This window comes from Schistocerca cancellata, chromosome 1 (assembly GCF_023864275.1).
Source record: "Schistocerca cancellata isolate TAMUIC-IGC-003103 chromosome 1, iqSchCanc2.1, whole genome shotgun sequence".
In the NCBI taxonomy this organism is placed as follows: domain Eukaryota; kingdom Metazoa; phylum Arthropoda; class Insecta; order Orthoptera; family Acrididae; genus Schistocerca; species Schistocerca cancellata.
In genome coordinates this window covers 1,164,528,372-1,164,551,801 of record NC_064626.1, presented here as the reverse complement: position 1 = coordinate 1,164,551,801, position 23,430 = coordinate 1,164,528,372, and the positions used below count along the sequence as shown (strand labels likewise).

The 23,430-nt window shown below is 44.5% G+C and overlaps 1 pseudogene; it reads left to right on the top strand.

The window, feature by feature from the left end:
• The first annotated feature begins 18,868 nt into the window (after positions 1-18,868).
• Positions 18,869-18,986, top strand: LOC126105186 (5S ribosomal RNA; annotated as a pseudogene).
• Positions 18,987-23,430: the final 4,444 nt, after the last annotated feature.

Sequence of the window (23,430 nt, the reverse complement as noted above, 5' to 3'; positions counted from 1 at the left end):
TACCTCGGGGAACGCAAGAAATCACTTCTGTTTTACTACGAACTGTGACCTCTTTAACAGGAAATCACGAATCCAGTCCCGCAACTGAGACGATATTCCATAAGCACGCAATTTCACTACAAGCCGCTTGTGTTGTACAGTGACAAAAGCCTTTTGGAAATCCAAAAATGCGTAATCAATTTGAAACATCTTGTCAATAGCACTCAACATTTCGTATGTGTAAAGAGCTAGTTGTGCTTCTCAGTAACGATGTTTTCTAAATCCGTGTTGACTGTGTGTTAATAGACCGTTCTCTTCGAGGTAATTCGTAATGTTCGAACACAATATATGTTCCAAAATCGTGCTGCATATCGACGTTGCCGGCTGGTGTGGCCGAGCGGTTCTAGGCGCTTCGGTCTGGAACCGCGCGACCGCTACGGTCGCAGGCTCGAATCCTGCCTCGGGCATGGGTGTGTGTGATGTCCTTAGGTTAGTTAGGTTTAAGTAGTTCTAAGTTCTAGGGGACTGATGACCTCAGATGTTAAGTCCCATAATACTCAGAGCCATTTGAACCAATATTGACGTCGTTGTTGATAATTATTCCGGGTTATATGGCCGTGGTCCATGGAATACTTCTATTCCTAACGTTTCGTCCAATACTACGTTGGACATCCTCAGAGGTATGGCTGGTCCTGTTGAGTCCTGCCGAAGAAACGTTAGGAATAGAAGTATTCCATGGACCACGGCCATATAACCCGGAAGAATTATCAGCAACAGTACCATCCGATCGTGAAAGCCTTCATTGTACACTCCTGGAAATTGAAATAAGAAAACCGTGAATTCGTTGTCCCAGGAAAGGGAAACTTCATTGACACATTCCTGGGGTCAGATACATCACATGATCACACTGACAGAACCACAGGCACATAGACACAGGCAACAGAGCATGCACAATGTCGGCACTAGTACAGTGCATATCCACCTTTCGCAGCAATGCAGGCTGCTATTCTCCCATGGAGACGATCGTAGAGATGCTGGATGTAGTCCTGTGGAACGGCTTGCCATGCCATTTCCACCTGGCGCCACAGTTGGACCAGCGTTCGTGCTGGATGTGCAGACCGCGTGAGACGACGCTTCATCCAGTCCCAAACATGCTCAATGGGGGACAGATCCGGAGATCTTGCTGGCCAGGGTAGTTGACTTACACCTTCTAGAGCGCGTTGGGTGGCACGGGATACATGCGGACGTGCATTGTCCTGTTGGAACAGCAAGTTCCCTTGCCGGTCTAGGAATGGTAGAACGATGGGTTCGATGACGGTTTGGATGTACCGTGCACTATTCAGTGTCCCCTCGACGATCACCAGTGGTGTACGGCCAGTGTAGGAGATCGCTCCCCACACCATGATGCCGGGTGTTGGCCCTGTGTGCCTCGGTCGTATGCAGTCCTGATTGTGGCGCTCACCTGCACGGCGCCAAACACGCATACGACCATCATTGGCACCAAGGCAGAAGCGACTCTCATCGCTGAAGACGACACGTCTCCATTCGTCCCTCCATTCACGCCTGTCGCGACACCACTGGAGGCGGGCTGCACGATGTTGGGGCGTGAGCGGAAGACGGCCTAACGGTGTGCGGGACCGTAGCCCAGCTTCATGGAGACGGTTGCGAATGGTCCTCGCCGATACCCCAGGAGCAACAGTGTCCCTAATTTGCTGGGAAGTGGCGGTGCGGTCCCCTACGGCACTGCGTAGGATCCTACGGTCTTGGCGTGCATCCGTGCGTCGCTGCGGTCCGGTCCCAGGTCGACGGGCACGTGCACCTTCCGCCGACCACTGGCGACAACATCGATGTACTGTGGAGACCTCACGCCCCACGTGTTGAGCAATTCGGCGGTACGTCCACCCGGCCTCCCGCATGCCCACTATACGCCCTCGCTCAAAGTCCGTCAACTGCACATACGGTTCACGTCCACGCTGTCGCGGCATGCTACCAGTGTTAAAGACTGCGATGGAGCTCCGTATGCCACGGCAAACTGGCTGACACTGACGGCGGCGGTGCACAAATGCTGCGCAGCTAGCGCCACTCGACGGCCAAGACCGCGGTTCCTGGTGTGTCCGTGCGTGTGATCATTGCTTGTACAGCCCTCTCGCAGTGTCCGGAGCAAGTATGGTGGGTCTGACACACCGGTGTCAATGTGTTCTTTTTTCCATTTCCAGGAGTGTATAATATCGACGTTAATGACATTGGCATCGGGTATCAGGAGGGCATTCCCTGGGTGCTCTCGGTAAAGCACAATGGGTCAACACAATTATACATCTACACTGGGGGACCTTTTCCACCTCCACAGTTAGATTGTGTTTCCTCAACACGATGACATCTACCAGCAGGACAATGCAACGTGCCACATAGCTCAGAGTGCATGTCCGTGGTTCGAAGAGTACTGGGATGAGTTTACTGTACCTCTCTGGCCACCAACCTGCCAGGATTTAAATCCAGTCGATAACCTATGGGACCACCTCGATCGGGCTGTTCGCGCCGCCGATCCTTAGCCGAGAAAACAAGCGCATCTGTCCACGGCGCTGAAGACGGCAGGGCTCCACGTTCGAATTAAGGCTGTTGTAAAGCAATGCAATGAGTAAAATAAATATGACACTCAAAACATTTAGTAAACATTTGTGATCGTGTCTCTTATTGCAATGCCTGTTATTAATTAATATAACGTACTAATTTAAGTTGGTTACCTATCTATAGTAAGATCGGTAGGGAAGCAGTGCTAAAGTGGCCAGGACGGGAAAAGTGGTCATTGAGAATTTAATGCCCTCAATAGCGCTACTGACTGCCGAGAAGAGATCGACTAGTTATGATATACATAGACCTAAATAATGTACACCGCCAATGTTGTCAGAGAGAGCAAAAACTTTTTTGTTTTTGAGTCGTGTAATGCAAAATAAGCGATTTATATTATGTTTGTTACCTCATTTGTATGGAGAGTACAATTTTTTTTAAATATCAATGTTTAAACAACGTCTTTTGGTCTAGAAATGGAGTTCCTTGTTCATTATTTCAGTCTGATAGTCTCTTCTGTGAATTACTAATCCGATATGATGTCAAGTCGGGAAAAGTTGTCACACTACTCGTGGGGAAAAGTGGAAAAGGTGTTCACCCAGTACGAATTAGTTAATTCCAAAAAACACGCACAATGCAACAGATAAAACTGACATCTGTACATTTTTATATTCAGACCTGTCACCCGCCATTCTGTTCATTTGTGACATTTTGAATTAATTAAGTGTTATTTAAAACCATCTGTGTTCTGTTCTGTTTGGTCTAATACAAAAGTCTGATAGAAACCAGTCTGCCCCAGCCGCTTGGTATTCTTTCAGATACTAGAGCGTAGAGATGTCCGGATATCAGAAAAGAAACATGGGATCCTGTTGCAATGGCACTGGCCACAGTATCAGCTCAGACACGGAAAACTGGTCGCTATGTAAGCCTTCACAAAATGCGTGGAGTTCCACTGTATCATTTTATTAAAAATATTTGGAGTGATACTTCATAACATGTAGATTCAAAATATGTAATTGGTAAGCTTCTATCACTAATCAAGGTTTGGTGGAAACTGAATTTGAGTGGCCACTTTAACCCGCCACCTCCTCCCCCTCCCCTCCCACCCCCCTCCTCCCCCACCTCTTTCTATGAGGCCCGATGTGTCGCCTTACAGCGTCAGTGTTGGCTCTAAAGCCGAGAAGATAGACGGCCACTGGTGTACGCCAGCGTGAAGTTGGACACTGAGTGGCATCCTGTGTTGTTCAGTGATAAGTCTCGCTTCTGTTTGTGGTGGTCAGATCGTTGGCAGCGTGTCCATAAACGACCTAGTGGAAGGTCACAGGAAGCAGCGATTCTCGAGACCCCACATCTCCAAGAATAACGGTGTGGGAAGCTACTGGATGGAACAGCAGGGCTGATTTGGTAGCTGTTGGAGGGAGGCTGAACGTTCCCCAATCTGTGCCAAGAATGGTGAACATTGTTATCAGACCCTTTATGAGCAGGATACCCAGTGGCGCATTCCATCAGGATACTGCAAGACGAAACACAGCAGCCCACACAACAAACGACTTGAGGAACGTACAGGTATTTGACTGGCCTGCCCGACTCCCTTCTTTGTCACCCAAAGAGCGTCTCTGGGGTGCAATGGGAAGACTGAAGACGTATGCTTTCGCACCAGTCGCCAGCCAGCAGCCTCCATGAACTGGCACAGCATGTGTTTTAAGCAAGGCAAGGAATTCTTCAATATACCATTCTTGGGCTGTTTTATTTCATGCCACAATCATGCAAATGTATATCCGTGCCCGTAGGGGTCAGAAGGTCATATTGATGTTCATGATGGATATCTGTTCCAAACAGAATGAAATTTTAATCATTTAATACTCGCTATATTTATGTTTGGAGCACAGCACTGTATGGTTGTGGGACATGGACTGCGTGAAAAGCGGAACATAAGAGAATGAACCATGAACATGGTCCATGAACCATGGACCTTGCCGTTGGTGGGGAGGCTTGCGTGCCTCAATGATACAGATAGCCGTACCGTAGGTGCAACCACAACGGAGGGGTATCTGTTGAGAGGCCAGACAAACGTGTGGTTCCTGAAGAGGGGCAGCAGCCTTTTCAGTAGTTGCAGGGCAACAGTCTGGATAATTGACTGATCTGGCCTTGTAACACTAACCAAAACGACCTTCCTGTTGTGGTACTGCGAACTGCTGAAAGCAAGGGTAAACTACAGCCGTAATTTTTCCCGAGGGCATGCAGCTTTACTCTATGATTAAATGATGATGGCGTCCTCTTGGGTAAAATATTCCGGAGGTAAAATAGTCCCCCATTCGGATCTCCGGACGGGGACAACTCAAGAGGATGTCGTTATCAAGAGAAAGAAAACTGACGTTCTAAGGATCGGAGCGTGGAATGTCAGATCCCTTAATCGGGCAGGTAGGTTAGAAAATTTAAAAATGGAAATGGATAGGTTAAAGTTAGATATAGTGGGAATTAGTGAAGTTCGGTGGCAGGAGGAACAAGACTTTTGGTCAGGTGAATACAGGGTTATAAATACAAAATCAAATAGGGGTAGTTCAGGAGTAGGTTTAATAATGAATAAAAAAACAGAAGTGCGGGTAAGCTACTACAAACAACATAGCGAACGCATTATTGTGGCCAAGATAGACAAGAAGCCCACACCTACTACAGTAGTACAAGTTTATATGCCAACTAGTTCTGCAGATGATGAAGAAATTGAAGAAATGTATGATGAGATAAAAAAAATTATTCAGGTAGTGAAGGGAGACGAAAATTTTATAGTCATGGGTGGCTGGAATTCGAGTGTAGGAAAAGGAAGAGAAGGAAACGTAGTAGGTGAATACGGATTGGGGCTAAGAAATGAAAGAGGAAGCCGCCTGGTAGAATTTTGCACAGAGCACAACTTAATCATAGCTGACACTTGGTTCAAGAATCATGAAAGAAGGTTGTATACATGGAAGAACCCTAGAGATACTAAAATGTTTCAGATAGATTATATAATGGCAAGACAGATATTTAGGAACCAGATTTTAAATTGTAAAACATTTCCAGGGGCAGATGTGGACCCTGGCCACAATCTATTGGTTGTGAACTGTAAATTAAAACTGAAGAAACTGCAAAAAGGTGGGAATTTAAGGAGATGGGACCTGGATAAACTGAAAGAACCAGAGGTTGTACAGAGTTTCAGGGAGAGCATAAGGGAACAATCGACAGTAATGGGGGAAGGAAATACAGTAGAAGAAGAATGGGTAGCTTTGAGGAATGAAATAGTGAAGGCAGCAGAGTATCAAGTAGGTAAAAAGACGAGGGCTAGTAGAAATCCTTGGGTAACAGAAGAGATACTGAATTTAATTGATGAAAGGAGAAAATACAAGAATGCAGTAAGTGAAGCAGGCAAAAAGGAATACAAACGTCTCAAAAATGAGATCGACAGGAAGTGCAAAATGGCTAAGCACGGATGGCTAGAGGACAAATGTAAGAATGTAGAGGCTTATCTCACTAGGGGTAAGATAGATACTGCCTACAGGAAAATTAAAGAGACCTTAGGAGAAAAGAGATCCACTTGCATGAATATCAAGAGCTCAGATGGAAACCCAGTTCTAAGCAAAGAAGGGAAAGCAGAAAGTTGGAAGGAGTATATAGAGGGTCTATACGAGGGCGATGTTCTTGACGACAATATTATGGAAATGTAAGAGGATGTAGATGAAGATGAAATGGGAGATATGATACTGCATGAAGAGTTTGACAGAGCACTGAAAGACCTGAGTCGAAACAAGGCCACTGGAGTAGACAACATTCCAAGAATATAGTAATTCCAATCCCAAAGAAAGCAGGTGTTGACAGATGTGAAAATTACCGAACTATCAGTTTAATAAGTCACAACTGCATAATACTAACGCAGATTCTTTACAGACGAATGGAAAAACTGGTAGAAGCTGACCTCGGGGAAGATCAGTTTGGATTCCGTAGAAATGTTGGAACACGTGAGGCAATACTGACCCTACGACTTATCTTAGAAGAAAGATTAAGGAAAGGCAAACCTACGTTTCTAGCATTTGTAGACTTAGAGAAAGCTTTTGACAATGTTGACTGGAATACTCTCTTTCAAATTCTGAAGGTGGCAGCGGTAAAATACAGGGAGCGAAAGGCTATTTACAATTTGTACAGAAACCAGATGGCAGTTATGAATCGAGGAGTATGAAAGGGAAGCAGTGGTTGGGAAGGGAGTCAGACAGGGTTGTAGCCTCTCGCCGATGCTATTCAATCTGTATATTGAGCAAGCAGTAAAGGAAACAAAAGTAGTGTTTTCTTGATCGTTTAGAACAGAAAGCGCCCTAAAACCGTCTTTTGTTTGTTTCGCGGCCGTTAGCCACTAGTCACTTGAATCAGCAGTTGTCTTGTGACAGCCAGAGCGAGAGCACCAGCAGCAGCGAGTACTGTTTGTATAAAGCGTTTATTTTGCATTTTGTTTACGACCTTCCACTAAGGAAGGGATTCTATTTGTGTTTATCTGCTCTGCATAGTAACTAACAGTTCTTGATAAAACTTTACATAGTTTTCGTGTTAGATTTCTTAGTGTTTTCTTGATCGTTTAGAACAGAAAGCGCCCTAAAACCGTCTTTTGTTTGTTTCGCGGCCGTTAGCCACTAGTCACTTGAATCAGCAGTTGTCTTGTGACAGCCAGAGCGAGAGCACCAGCAGCAGCGAGTACTGTTTGTATAAAGCGTTTTTGTACTTATTTGCTGCGCTTAGCTTTTAAATAGTTTTTCTGGGAAAACCTAGCGTAGTTTTCGCGTCTTGTATTTCAGTGAGTGTTTCTTGATTATCAGAGTAGCTCATCAGAAGATTATCTTGGGAATTTGTCATCGTATAGAGTAGGGTAAACATAGTCATGTGTAGGGACTGTGGTTGTTGTGAGCGGACGCAAGGAGAATTGGCCACTCTTCGGGGGCAGGTGGAGGCTTTGTCTGTTAGGCTCATCGAGCTCGAGGCGCAGGCGTCGGCTCGTAGTGGCGTTGGGGAACTGTGGTGAGACCTATGCCTACTTCGGTGGCCTTGGAGTCACATGGAACCCCTGATGTCGCTGCGTCTTCCGGCAGTGAGCATCTTACCGGTCAGCCATCACTCCAGGGTGAATGGCGGACAGTGGTGGGCTCGCGCGTGCCTGGCCGAAAGGCGAAGGTGGGATCTGGCCGCGTGGCAGCTGCCTTACCCCTTTCCAACAGGTACGGGGTGCTTCCTAGTGGTGATGACATCGTTTCCGAGCCACCACAGGATGCCTCGCCTGTTGGGCCAGTGGCCGATTCTCCGGCAAGGTCCCGACAGTCACAGAGGGCGGGCCTATTAGTTATAGGGAGCTCCAACGTTAGGCGGGTTATGGAGCCCCTCAGGAAAATAGCGGGTAGGTCGGGGAAGAATGCCAGTGTGCACTCGGTGTGCTTGCCGGGGGGTCTCGTCCGTAATGTGGAGGAGGCCCTTCCGGCAGCTATTGAACGCACTGGGTGTGACCGGCTGCAGATAGTAGCACATGTCGGAACGAATGACGCCTGCCGCTTGGGTTCTGAGGCCATCCTTGGTTCCTTCCGGCGGCTGGCTGATTTGGTGAAGACAACCAGCATCGCACGCGGAGTGCAAGCTGAGCTTAATATCTGCAGCATAGTGCCCAGAGTCGATCGCGGTCCTCTGGTTTGGAGCCGTGTGGAGGGTCTAAACCAGAGGCTCAGACGACTCTGCGACTATAATGGTTGCAAATTCATCGACCTCCGTTATTGGGTGGAGAACTGTAGGGCCCCCCTAGACAGGTCAGGCGTGCACTACACACCGGAAGCAGCTACTAGGGTAGCAGAGTACGTGTGGCGTGCACACGGGGGTTTTTTAGGTTAGAGGGACCCCCCCTTGGGCGAAACGATAAAATACCTGACGGCTTACCAGAGAGGACATTATCATCGTTGATAAAGAACGTCCGTCCTCAGAGACCAAAAACAGGAAAAGTTAACGTAATATTGGTAAACTGCAGGAGTATCCAGGGCAAGGTTCCTGAATTAGTATCTCTTATTGAAGGAAATAGTGCGCATATAGTATTAGGAACGGAAAGTTGGTTAAAACCGGAAGTGAACAGTAACGAAATCCTAGACACAGAATGGAATATATACCGCAAGGGTAGGATAAACGCCAATGGTGGAGGAGTATTTATAGCAGTAAAGAATTCAATAATATCCAGTGAAGTTATTAGCGAATGCGAATGTGAAATAATCTGGGTTAAGCTAAGTATCAAAGGTGGGTCAGATATGATAGTCGGATGCTTCTATAGACCACCTGCATCAGCAACCGTAGTAGTTGAGCGCCTCAGAGAGAACCTGCAGAACGTCGTGAAGAAGTTTCGTGATCATACTATTGTAATAGGGGGAGACTTCAATCTACCAGGTATAGAATGGGATAGTCACACAATCAGAACTGGAGCCAGGGACAGAGACTCTTGTGACATTATCCTGACTGCCTTGTCCGAGAATTACTTCGAGCAGATAGTTAGAGAACCAACTCGTGAAGCTAACGTTTTAGACCTCATAGCAACAAATAGACCGGAACTTTTCGACTCAGTGAATGTAGAAGAGGGTATCAGTGATCATAAGTCAGTGGTTGCATCAATGACTACAAGTGTAATAAGAAATGCCAAGAAAGGAAGGAAAATATATTTGCTTAACAAGAGTGATAGGGCACAAATCGCAGAATATCTGAGTGACCACCATCAAACGTTCATTTCTGAGGAAGAGGATGTGGAACAAAAATGGAAAAAATTCAGAAACATCGTCCAGTACGCCTTAGATAAGTTCGTACCGACTAAGGTCCAAAGCGAGGGGAAAGATCCACCGTGGTATAACAATCATGTACGAAAGGTACTACGGAAACAAAGAAAGCTTCATCATAGGTTTAAGAGTAGTCGAATCATAGCTGATAAGGAAAAGCTGAACGAAGCGAAAAAGAGCGTAAAGAGAGCAATGAGAGAAGCATTCAACGAATTCGAACATAAAACATTGGCAAACAATCTAAACAAGAACCCTAAAAAGTTTTGGTCGTATGTAAAATCGGTAAGCGGATCTAAATCCCCTATTCAGTCACTCGTTGACCACGATGGCACCGAAACAGAGGACGACCGAAGAAAGGCAGAAATACTGAATTCAGTGTTCCGAAACTGTTTCACTGCGGAAAATCGTAACACGGTCCCTGACTTCAGCCGTCGCACGGACGCCAAAATGGAAAATATTGAAATAAACGATATCGGAATTGAAAAACAACTGCTATCACTTAGTAGCGGAAAAGCATCCGGACCAGACGAGATACCCTTAAGATTCTACAGTGATTATGCTAAAGAACTTGCCCCCTTTCTATCAGCAATTTATCGTAGATCGCTGGAAGAACGTAAAGTACCTAGCGACTGGAAGAAAGCGCAGGTCGTTCCCATTTTCAAGAAGGGTCATAAATCAGATGCGAATAATTATAGGCCTATTTCGCTTACGTCAATCTGTTGTAGAATAATGGAACATGTTTTGTGTTCTCGTATTATGACGTTCTTAGATAATACAAATCTCCTTCATCATAACCAACATGGATTCCGCAAACAGAGATCATGTGAAACTCAGCTCGCCCTATTTGCCCAAGAAATTCACAGTGCCGTAGACACTGGCGAGCAGATTGATGCCGTATTCCTGGACTTCAGGAAGGCATTTGATACGGTTCCGCACTTACGTTTAGTGAAAAAAATACGAGCTTACGGAATATCGGACCAGGTTTGTGATTGGATTCAGGATTTCCTAGAAGAAAGAACACAACATGTCATTCTTAACGGTTCAAAATCTGCAGATGTAGAGGTAATTTCGGGAGTACCGCAAGGAAGCGTGATAGGACCTTTATTGTTTACAATATACATAAATGACTTAGTTGACAACATCGGTAGCTCCGTGAGGCTATTTGCAGATGACACGGTTGTCTACAAGAAAGTAGCAACATCAGAAGACTCGTACGTACTCCAGGAAGACCTGCAGAGGATTAATGCATGGTGCGACAGCTGGCAGCTTTCCCTAAACGTAGATAAATGTAATATAATGCGCATACATAGGGGCAGAAATCCATTCCAGTACGATTATGCCATAGGTGGTAAATCATTGGAAGCGGTAACGACCGTAAAATACTTAGGAGTTACTATCCGGAGCGATCTGAAGTGGAATGATCACATAAAACAAATAGTGGGAAAAGCAGGCGCCAGGTTGAGATTCATAGGAAGAATTCTAAGAAAATGTGACTCATCGACGAAAGAAGTAGCTTACAAAACGCTTGTTCGTCCGATTCTTGAGTATTGCTCATCAGTATGGGACCCTTACCAGGTTGGATTAATAGAAGAGATAGACATGATCCAGCGAAAAGCAGCGCGATTCGTCATGGGGACATTTAGTCAGCGCGAGAGCGTTACGGAGATGCTGAACAAGCTCCAGTGGCGGACACTTCAAGAAAGGCGTTACGCAATACGGAGAGGTTTATTATCGAAATTACGAGAGAGCACATTCCGGGAAGAGATGGGCAACATATTACTACCGCCCACATATATCTCGCGTAATGATCACAACGAAAAGATCCGAGAAATTAGAGCAAATACGGAGACTTACAAGCAGTCGTTCTTCCCACGCACAATTCGTGAATGGAACAGGGAAGGGGGGATCAGATAGTGGTACAATAAGTACCCTCCGCCACACACCGTAAGGTGGCTCGCGGAGTATAGATGTAGATGTAGATGTAGATGTAGATATTAAAATCCATGGAGAAGAAATAAAAACTTTGAGGTTTGCCGATGACATTGTAATTCTGTCAGAGACAGCAAAGGACTTGGAAGAGCAGTTGAACGGAATGGACAGTGTCTTGAAAGGAGGATATAAGATGAACATCAACAAAAGCAAAACGAGGATAATGGAATGTAGTCGAATTAAATCGGGTGATGCTGAGGGAATTAGATTAGGAAATGAGACACTTATTTTAAGTAGTAAAGGAATTTTGCTATTTGGGGAGCAAAATAACTGATGATGGTCGAAGTAGAGAGGATATAAAATGTAGACTGGCAATGGCAAGGAAAGCGTTTCTGAAGAAGAGAAATTTGCTAACATAGAGTATAGATTTAAGTGTCAGGAAGTCGTTTCTGAAAGTATTTGTATGGAGTGTAGCCATGTATGGAAGTGAAACATGGACGATAAATAGTTTAGACAAGAAGAGAATAGAAGCTTTAGAAATGTGGTGCTACAGAAGAATGCTGAAGATTAGATGGGTAGATCACATAACTAATGAGGAGGTATTGAATAGAACTGGGGAGAAGGGGAGTTTGTGGCACAATTTGATTAGAAGAAGGGATCGGTCGTAGGACATGTTCTGAGGCATGAAGGGATCACCAGTTTGGTACTAGAGGGCAGCATGGAGGGTAAAAATCGTAGAGGGAGAACAAGAGATGAATACACTAAGCAAATTCAGAAGGATGTAGGCTGCAGTAGGTACTGGGAGATGAAGAAGCTTGCGCAGGATAGAGTAGCATGAAGAGCTGCTTCAAACCAGTCTCAGGACTGAAGATCACAACAACAACAACAACAACAACAAGAGAATAGAAGCATTTGAGATGTGATGCTAAAGAAGAATGTTGGAAAGGTAAGGAATGAGGAGGTTCTCTACAGAATCAGCGAGGAAAGGAATATGTGAAAAACATTGACAGTAAGAAGGGACAGGATGATAGGACACCTGTTACGACATCAGGGAATAACTTCTATGCTACTAGACGAAACAGTAGAGCGTAAAAACGTAGACGAAGAGAGAGATTGGAATAGAACCTGAGGACCTAGGGTGCAAACGCTACTCTTGGATGAAAAGGTTGCCACAGGAGACCTAACCTAACCTAACCTAACCTAACCTAAGCTAAAAAAAGAGTTACGAACATGTTTACAAAATTTGATAACTGCCATTGGACTCATGCTTCATCGTGTAACTTTCCTGTTTCTGTAGTCAGCTTTTCCACAATTTCTTCGGTTTATATGAATAAAGCAAACTCCTACTTTTGTTTTACTTGTCGCTTCGTTAAGATGAGTATTTCAGTTGCAAAATATAATGTTTTACACGTTAAAGGTTGATGCCTTACCTCCGTAAATAACTTTAGTTATTGTTCTCAATGTTAAAGCTCACTGTTAGTCGAACACGTGTACTTGATTGACTAATGTTGAACTGAAAAATGTCATCGACTGCTAATTCACGTTCGTTAAGTCTTACACTATGCATATTTCGTATAAGATTTAGATGAAGATAAGCGGAAGTTTTTAAATTTCAAATGGAAATTATATCTGTGTGCGACTGTGAGTAAGTAAATGTACTGCAAAAGCGTTAAAGCCACGCATTTCAGAAGTAAGTAATAGAATGACTCATTTTTCGTTATCGTGTGTCCGTAAAATTAGGGAGAAAAGTCCGTAAGTCTCTCGCGAAACATTAATTTCGTTTATACGATTTCTTGATCTTTTCAATAAAAAAAGTGCACTGCCGGATTTGTCTGAAACTGCAGAACTGTTGAGGGACTCATTCCGCCGACATCTGACTAAGGAAACGCCGGGGCGGTAGCTCTACGTGTTCAGTCACAGTGACTGGGCCAACGACGAACTTGAACGGTTGTCATGGGACGTCCGCACCGAACAAATGCAACGAACAATACCGAACAAAATGAGATTTAAAAAAAATAAAGGTAGCCAGTCGCACCGCGACCGTGCTGATAACGTCTGCCGATGTGCCTCGTGAACTGAGTCAGTGCCACAGGGATGGCTTGCTTCCTTCTGCTTTCGGTTGTTGCAACACCGATTTACAGTTACTCTGTCGGGCTAGCTGCTACAGTGCACACGCGCTGTGTACATGGACGCTGGAATGTGGGGGCTCACTCCTTGCACAGCGTATTCGTGACACACACAAACTACTAAAAGGACTTATGAATACTGAATCATTTACATAATTCTCTAAAATTTTTGTGATGGTAATGAACGCCAGGGTTATCACACATCTCTGTGGTAATGGGATACTTCGTCAATCACTGTTCGGAATTTTTCGAAAGGGACTCTTCTGAGATAGCTGTTTAAACATTTACTGAGAACAAAATAAATTTTTTACAGGATAAAAGGTTCTAGGCGCTTCAGTCTGGAACCACGCCACCGCTACGCCCGCAGGTTCGAATCCTGCCTCGGGCATGGATGTGTGTGATGTCCTTAGGTTAGTTAGGTTTAAGTAGTTCTATGTTCTAGGGAACTGATGACCACAGATGTTAAGTCCCATAGTGCTCAGAACCATTTTGAACAGGATAAAATATGAGCAGTTGGGATCTTCTGCGACTCTTATCGAAGAAATTTGACTGCATCAATCGTAATAGCCGCGCAGGATTAGCCGAGCGGTCTAAGGCGCTGCTGTCATGGACTGTGCGGCTGGTCCCGGCGGAGGTTCGAGTCCTCCCTCGGGCATGGGTGTGTATGTTTGTCCTTAGGATAATTTAGGTTACGTAGTGTGTAAGCTTAGGGACTGATGACCTTAGCAGTTAAGTCCCATAAGATTTCACACACATTTCAACATTTTTTTTTTCAATCGTAATATTCTATTAGACAAGTTTTTTTTGACATGTCAGGCTTAAGAAAGAGAATGTAGAAAGCAACCCCAGACTACTACAGTAATAAAAAGAGGGACACCACATAATCTGCATGGCGAGAAATTACAGTGGGAGTCCCATAAAGTCCGATCATTGACCCACTACTGTTCGTGCTTTACGTTACTGCTCTGCCATTTTATTGTAATCAGGAGGCAGAATTAATCCTATTTGAAGATGGTACAAGTGCTGTTGTGAAGGTGAACCAAGAGGCATCAACAGAAAAAAATATTAAACGATATTTTTGGAAAAGTTACGGACTGGTTTTACACAAATGGGGTAGCTTTAAACTTCGAAAAAACACACCTCACCAGTTTTGTACTGTCAAAAATATCCCACTTCCTGTCAAGCTAGTATGCCAAGTACACCAACAGGAAATAATAATCAGGGTAGAAAGTTCTATGTTCTTAGCTGTGCTTATTGATCAAACTGAGGTGACAAAGTCATGACATAACGATATGCACATACGCAGACGGCGATAGTACTGCTTACACAAGATATAAAAGGGCAATACATCGGAAGAGCTGTTATTTGTACTGAAGTGATTCATGTTAAAAGGTCTCCACGTGATTATAGCCGCACGACGGGAATTAACAAATGGTTCAAATGGCTCTAAGCACGATGGGACTTAACATCTGAGGTCATCAGTTCCCTAGACTTAGAACTACTTAAACCTAACTGACCTAAGGACATCACACAGATCCATACCCGACGCAGGATTCGAACCTGCGACCGTAGCAACAGCACGGTTCCGGACTGAAGCGCCTAGAACCGCTCGGTCACAGCGGCCCGCGGGAATTAACAGACTGAAACATTTCATTTCGGAAATCGTAAGGGAATGCAATAATCCAAGATGCACAGCGTCAAAAGAGTGCGGAGAATAGCACATTTCAGGCATTACCTCTCACCAGGGACTAGATAGTGGCTGACAGACTTCATTTAACGACCGAGTGCAGCGGCGTTTTTGTAGGGTTGTCAGTGCTAACGGACAAGCAATACAGCGTGAAATAACCGCAGAAACCAATGTGGGACGTACGACGAACGTATCCGTTAGTACAGTGAGGCGAAATTTGACGTTACTGGACTGTGGCAGCAATGACTGATGCGAGCACATCGCCTGCAGCGCCTGTCCTGAGCTCGTGGCCGCATCGGTTCGACCCCAGACTAGGAAACAGTGGCCTGGTCAGATGATCAGTTGGTAAGAGCTGATGGTAGGGTCCGAGTGTGGCACAGACCCCACGAAGCCATGGTGCCAAGATGTCAACAAGGCACTGTGCAGGCTGGTGGTGGCCCCATAATGGTGTGGGCTACGTTGACGTGGAATGGAATGGGTCCTCTGGTCCAAATGATCCAATGAGTGACTGGAAATGGTTATGTTCGGCTACTTAGAGACCATTTGCAGCCATTCATGGACTTCATGTTCCCAAACAACGATGGAATTTTTATGGCTGGCAATGCACCATGTCACCGGACCACAATTGTCCGCGACTGGTTTGAAGAACATTTTGGACAATTCGCGCGAATGATTTGGCCATTCATACAGTCCGACATGAATCCCAGCAAACGGTTGTAGGACATAATCGAGAGGTCAGTTCGTGCACAAAATTCTGCACCGGCTACACTTTGGCAATTATGGATGGCTATAAGGTAGCAAGCTCAATATTTCTGCAGAGGACTTTCAACGATTTGTCGACTCCATCCCACGTCGAGCTGCTGCACTACGCCGGGTAAAAGGGAGTCCGATATATAGTAAGAGGTATCCCACGCTTTTTGTCATCTTAGTGTGAACTGGAAAACCATATACCGCTAACAGAGCTCCTAAAACGTTTAGTTTCGGATACTTTTGCCATGAGAATAATTGCAAACTTTGGTTTTATATACGTCAGTAAGTTAACATTTTGCATGTTCTCGTTCACTAATGTTGTACAGGATAATATTCTGGTGTGACTCCATGTAGCTGTAGATGTCTTAGACGGAATTTCTAGTTGGTGTGGTGAATGGTATGCTCTAAACGTAGCAAAATGTAAGATAATGGAAATGAGTAGGAAAAACAAATCCATAATGTTCGAACACAGCATTAGTAGTGTCCTGCTTGACACAGTCACTTCGTTAAAATATCTAGGCATTGAAAAGCGATATGATATAGAACGAGCATGTGAGGATTGTGGTAGGGAAGGTGAATGGTCGACTTCGGTTTATTGGGAGAATTCTAGGAAAGTGTAAGTCATCTGTAAAGTAGATATTATATAGGACGCTAGCGCGACCATTCTTGAGTACTGATCGAGTGTTTGGGATCCGTACCAGGTCGGACAGAAGGAAGACATCGAAGCAATTCAGAGGCGGGCTGTTAGATTTCTTACCAGTAGGTTCGATCAACACGCAAGCATTACGGAGATGTTTCGAGGACTCAAATGGGAATTCCTGGAGGAAAAGCAACCTTCTTCTCGAAGGACACTAACTGAAAAAGTCTGAGAACCGAGAACTGAAGCCAACTGCAGAACGGTCGTTTTTCTCTCTCCCAATTTTCGAGTGGAACAGGAAAGGAAATGGCTAGTAGTCGTTCCGGATACCTTCCGCCAAGCACCGTAGGGTGGCTTGCGGAATATGTATGCAGATATAGATGTTCAAGTTCCGAAAAAATGAGTAAGAGTTTTTATTTCTATTAACTATTGGCATAACACGTTTTAATCAACTTTTAATGTTATTACATCCTGCCTTGCAACGAAATCAGTGGGAAGGATAATCTTACTTCTTCGACACCAGTTCCTTAAACCTCGGCAGAAGGCTGGAAACTGCAATTCGCACCTCTTCTTCACATTCATTGGCGGTCTATACTTCGTGTTGATGACAATCAGTGCTGAAAAACCTACGTCACATAAGCCGGATGATGCGAAAAGTAGGGCCTATCAAAAATCGTAGGCTCTTGTTACCTACTTGTGGATACTCCTGTTCCACAGTGCGTAATTTCTAAAATTTTAGGGAACGTACCTCTTCAATCACATAACCCCCTGCCCCCTCCTCACTCCCTCCAGCCCTAAAAATCCCAAGTTTCTATTTCTGAAAACTCGTTAAACAATGAGAAATCATTTTTTACAAAATACTGTTCTCATATTCAGGTTTTTAGAAGGTAATTCTTACCAGCGGAAAAATGCTCGTATTGGAGCACAATAAAGGCAAATATGCTGCCGTTTAAAAGACTCCTACTGAAAAGTGCGGTACCAGCTGCCTCATTCTACCTTCCTCAGCGCCTTTAAAAAAATTCTCAAAAATGTTGGTTCGCGAACATATTCACGTTCTGGTTAACACGCAATTCATCTCTCTCTCTCACTTCCAAAAGTGTCACTAACCGCAACTCGGTCACACCCTCTAATCCATTGCTGTAAGTGGATCATACCCATCCACTCCCTCTTGTCCATTCTGTCATTTCGTTCAGCCCAACTCATCCTCATTATCTCTTTGTGTCTCTCTAACTGCCACTGTCTCCTGTTTCACGGCCACGGTCGCCTTCGTTCCGTCCTGCTACTATTGTCTCCATTCAGTGCCACTGTCTCCCTCTTTTTCTCTCTTACTGCTACTGTCTCATTCATTCCTTACCATTGCTGTGTCTCATCTTACTGTCACTATCTCTCTCCTCCTTGTTGTTATTGCCATAGACTCTCCCTCTCTCTCTCATTGATACTGGCTCTCACCCACTTCCACTTTCTCCTCCTCTTTATTACTGTGCCACTTGCACTGCCTCCATCACTCTTTTCTCTGCACTGTTCAGTCACGTCAACTAAGCTGGGGTCCAAAATTAAAGCAATAAACCGCTATTTCTCCGACCTGTGCTTAAGTCACGATATAATCATACCAACTGTCAACAGATGACCGTAAGATCGTGTTCTCCACGGAAGGTGGCATTCCGGTCAAAGGACAACCACGCCAGCGACGACCACCTATCAAACGACGTAGTATTTGTCGGGTAGTTCCGCATCCACAATCGCTGAGTACAGTCACAGACGGTGCAGTATGGCACAGAGAAGACGCCTGCCAGACCCTATGCAGTGGAGAGGCGTAGAAAGAATAGGACAGTCGCAAACTGACGTGGTCCGATGGCATAATGTGAGCTGTTCTGCTGTTTCTCGGATGAGGCGACAGTTTACAGAGACCAAAACTGTATCCCGGAGACCAGGACACGGCCGACCATGGGTGACACCAGACACAGTGGACCGTTATTTGGCTGTAAGGGCACGAGAGTACCGCCTAGTATTGCACGGCAAGTGGCATCTGATCTTGCAGCATTCACTGGGCGTGTTGTATCGAGGCAAACAGTGTACAGAAGGTTTCGGCAGGGTGGGAATTTATATTGTTTTGTGGCAAAATAAAGGCAACTTGCAAACTTTCCGTTTCTTGCTTTAATTTCGGATACCAGTGTATGTTCCACTGCCGCTGCCTCTCTTTCTCTCACACTCCCATTGTCTCCTTCGCTCTTTCTATACCACAACCAGTGTCCGATATCTTCTAGGATTTATTACTTTTCCGTCTTTCCCACTGTCAATGTCTCCTTCCCCCTCAGCATAAAAAATTCACGAATATGTTCGCATGCCAAAATTTATGGGGAAATTTTAAGCGTATAGAGGAGGGTAAGACAAAGGCCTTGCCGCAGTGGATACACCGGTTCCCGTCAGATCACCGAAGTTAAGCGCTGTCGGGCGTGGCCAGCACTTGGATGGGTGACCACCCGGGTCGCCATGCACTGTTGCCATTTTTCGGGGTGCACTCGGCCTCGTGATGCCAATTGAGGAGTTACTCGACCAGATAGTAGCGGCTCTTGTCAAAGAAAACTATCACAACGACCGGGAGAGTGGTTTGCTGACCACATGCCCATCCTATCCGCATCCTCAGCTGAGGATGACACGGCGGTCGGATAGTCCCGATGGGCCACTTGTGGCCTGAAGGCGGAGTAGAGGAGGATAGAATGAGGCAGCTGGTACCCCAATTTTCAGTCGGACTCTTTTAAACTAATGTTATTAGCATTTTTCCTCTGGTTCCCTTCTCTTCCCTGCCACAGCCGGGCAAGTCACTCATGTTAAAAGAATTATGAGTCAGTAAAATGTCGATAGTTTACTTATGTGAAATAGAAATAACCGAAAACTAATTTTACATCTCAGACAGGATTTTACGTACACAGAAATTCTGCATGTGCTTCAGCACTGCAACAATCGATTACCAGAGCCTTTCTGATGATAACGGAGACACATTACAGCACATTTCCCAGTGCTGCGTCAATTTGTAAACTACATATTCGCCTCACACCGGATATTATGAGCGTATTTCACGTGTACACGTAGAGTAAATTTCAGCCTATGTATTTCGGAGACGGATAAAGATATCTAGAAAATTTTCAAGGTTCTCTAACGAACCTCACATGAGCTAGTAACTTCGAACCTCTGTGTGTCGAATACCAATAAAGAAATCATGAAAATTTTTAAGATTGGTCGAGAGAAAAATTTCAACCATTTGCTACGCATAGCCGCCTTGGAATCCGTGGAACAGTTTTGGTATGAAAACTGGTAAAAACCATTTTTGTGGTTTTCTATGCAACCACCCACATGCCTCCAAAATTCTTTTAAGGTTCACCATAGACCACACTAAATACAAAGGAACCACCTGTTTTGCTCAGTTTGCCTTAGCAGGAAGAAGAGCGTAATATTCATACTGTAGGATAGTGACAGTACGACGATCCTTCTGTTAGGTATACAAATGGCCCCTAGTCCAAGGGGTATCCAAAACAGTTTACCCTACCCTTCTATCACCAATGGAATCCGAGATAGGAGACCCGGAAGAGTCCCATTTTTATGCGCGGCTTTTTGGAATATATTAGGTAGTGCTTGGCTGTCACATGCGTCCCGATAATCAAAGTAATAAAACGACAAGAATTAATATAAACAACAGATGCTACCGCCTGCTCCTGCTGTATAGCCCGCATCTCGTGGTCGTGGGGTAGCGTTCTCGCTTCCCACGCCCGGGTTCCCGGGTTCGATTCCCGGCGGGGTCAGGGATTTTCTCTGCCTCGTGATGGCTGGGTGTTGTGTGCTGTCCTTAGGTTAGTTAGGTTTAAGTCGTTCTAAGTTCTAGGGGACTTATGACCACAGTAGTTGAGTCCCATAGTGCTCAGAGCCATTTTAACCATTTTTGAATCCTGCTGTATAGGTAATCCAGGATGAGTTGAGCGTCGACCTATGTTCTGACAGGCGAATGGGGCAAGGAAAGAGGAACAGATCTCGAGCGCCACGGGCAAGGGGATGTGAGGCAAAGGATGCTTACACACAGGCTCGAAAGGTTGCCAATTTCAGCCTTGTGTGCGCCGCGCGCAGCTGATCAGAAGCTATGGCAGAAACTTACGACACGGAAGAAGCAAGATTTCGTGAAAGCACATTATACAGAGGCTTTCGTTCAGAGACTCCATAGGCCTACGTTATTTGTTTCTCACTGACACACGTAATAGGAGTCGTCGCTGTGCAGCTAGGTCGCTGAGGATGCTGGCAGTCTTAAAAAAGGCAGTGTGTACCGACCACAGCTTCGGAACAAAGATCAACTTATCTTGGCTATACTGTAGCTTTCTGAGGATGCTGGCGGTCGTAAACAAAAGACAGTCGACACGAAGGTTACCGATAGGTACTAACTATCACAATTTCAGAACGAAGCTAAACTTATTATTATTTCAGAGCTAGATCAGAAATGTAGGGACTATGGTATGAAGATTAGCATCTCCAAAACGAAAGTAATGTCAGTGGGAAAGAGATATAAACGGATTGAGTGCCAAATAGGAGGAACAAAGTTAGAACAGGTGGACGGTTTCAAGTACTTAGGATGCATATTATCACAGGATGGCAACATAGTGAAAGAATTGGAAGCGAGGTGTAGCAAAGCTAATGCAGTGAGCGCTCAGCTACGATCTACTCTCTTCTGCAAGAAGGAAGTCAGTACCAAGACTAAGTTATCTGTGCACCGTTCGATCTTTCGACCAACTTTGTTGTATGGGAGCGAAAGCTGAGTGGATTCAGGTTACCTTATCAACAAGGTTGAGGTTACGGATATGAAAGTAGCTAGGATGATTGCAGGTACTAGTAGATGGGAACAATGGCAGGAGGGTGTCCACAATGAGGAAATCAAAGAAAAACTGGGAATGAACTCTATAGATGTAGCAGTCAGGACGAACAGGCTTAGATGGTGGGGTCATGTTACACGCTTGGGAGAAGCAAGGTTACCCAAGAGACTCATGGATTCAGCAGTAGAGGGTAGGAGGAGTCGGGGCAGACCGAGGAGAAGGTACCTGGATTCGGTTAAGAATGATTTTGAAGTAATAGGTTTAACATCAGAAGAGGCACCAATGTTAGCACTGAATAGCGGATCATGGAGGAACTGTATAAGGGGGGCTATGCTCCAGACTGAACGCTGAAAGGCATAATCAGTCTTAAATGTTGATGATGATGATGATGAGCTAAACTTATCTTGAGTATACTGTGTACACACACATACACATAGTACCTCGCCCCATGTCCCTGCCCATCGCATCACGTTGATCACCCATTGTCACGCTCAATGGGGCCGGCGCAGCGGCATATTATAGTTATGTTCCGATTTAATTACACGTGTATTATTTTAAATCTCAGGTACTGTTACAGTGAGTTTAAAAAATCCCTGGGAGGTGCCGGAACACCGTTCCGGCCGAAATTAAGCCCTTATCACGTTTATTTCTTGTAACGTTGCTTTCTCTTACGGGTAACTCTTAAATATCCCAAATCACTTTTGCTACGTAACATCTTTTTCTTTAAATAGAAATGAATCTATGTAAACTTGCGACAGTTGAAATTCGACGAAATGTGAACAGGCTGTGTAGCCGGTGTATATCAGGATACGTAACTTGGCATCTGCTCGTTGTCCTGGAGTTCTTGCCAAGAACTGGATTCACATGTTAGGTCCATTCATTGTGCTATATGTATTACCAAACATATACACCTTTAAATTCTTCATTTGTGTAGCCATGTTGTCCGCAGTTGCTTTACAATTCTTGAGGATATTTTTGTTCTGTCGTTGCAACTGCAAAAATGCGTGATTTTTTTTTTTTTTTTTTTTTTTTCCACCAGGAGCGTTTCGCTTTATCGGGGTAAAGCATCACCAGTGGTGGTAATTTTCGCTTGATTTCTCTTACAGCGGGAAATGCCGTCTGCAAGCAAATCGTTGATGTTTTTGTTGTTTAGACACTGGTAGCTGTGGTCTAATTTTTAGTTGTTCCGCAGAACTATACATTTCTTACGTTTTTCATTCCACAACTTGCTGTTTACTGTATACAGTTCTGCAGAACTATGCATATCTAAGGTTTTTCACACCACACTTTTCCGCATACCACTGTTTACCTTGATGGGATACATACAATGAACTGAATTTTTAAAGGATGCCACAAAGATAATGCAGTTTCGGAATACCGTCACTGTCTACGAACTTCTCGGAACTCAAATGTTTCTCTTGAACAAGGTAAGAGTAAAATAAAAGTTCATTCCCAAGTTCATAAACATTTTTGAAGATATTCGCATGCGAGAGTCAGGTAGAGTTACTGCAAAAAATTAGAGACGTGTGCTCAGTTCCCAAGTCTGTGCATATTTCTTGGAAACGTCTTAACTAAAGCGGTCGACTTTTAATGATTCCCTTCGATCACTGATTGAAGAACCTCATGGCGGAGAGAGCTTCTCGGCGAATAAAAGTGTTATCAAATAGTATGGTGAGCCTCTTTACGAAAGTCTTCAGTCCCGTGTAACAGCCAGCCACACTACGATATCCATGAGTAAATATGGATATCACACCATCTTTCCAAATTAATATTGTCTTTAAACATAAAATGGTGTAGTATTTCAACAAGATTTGTTGATTTCGTTCTAGGCGTTATTTTCCTGCACATAAGAAGATCCTCATGAAATTTGTTGACACGTATAAGCGGCACACAAATTGGATCACGTAATTGTGGTAGCATGTAGCTTCATCCAGCTGAATAGCGAAGTGACCATTACATTTCAGTTTTTCAACCAAGTAATTATTAATGTCGTCAGCCTATCGAATATTTGGCAACTAATAGTGTTGTCTGACACAGGCACATTTATTTATTTAGTTATTTATTTAGCGCCCATAATATCACATTCATGATATTGGAC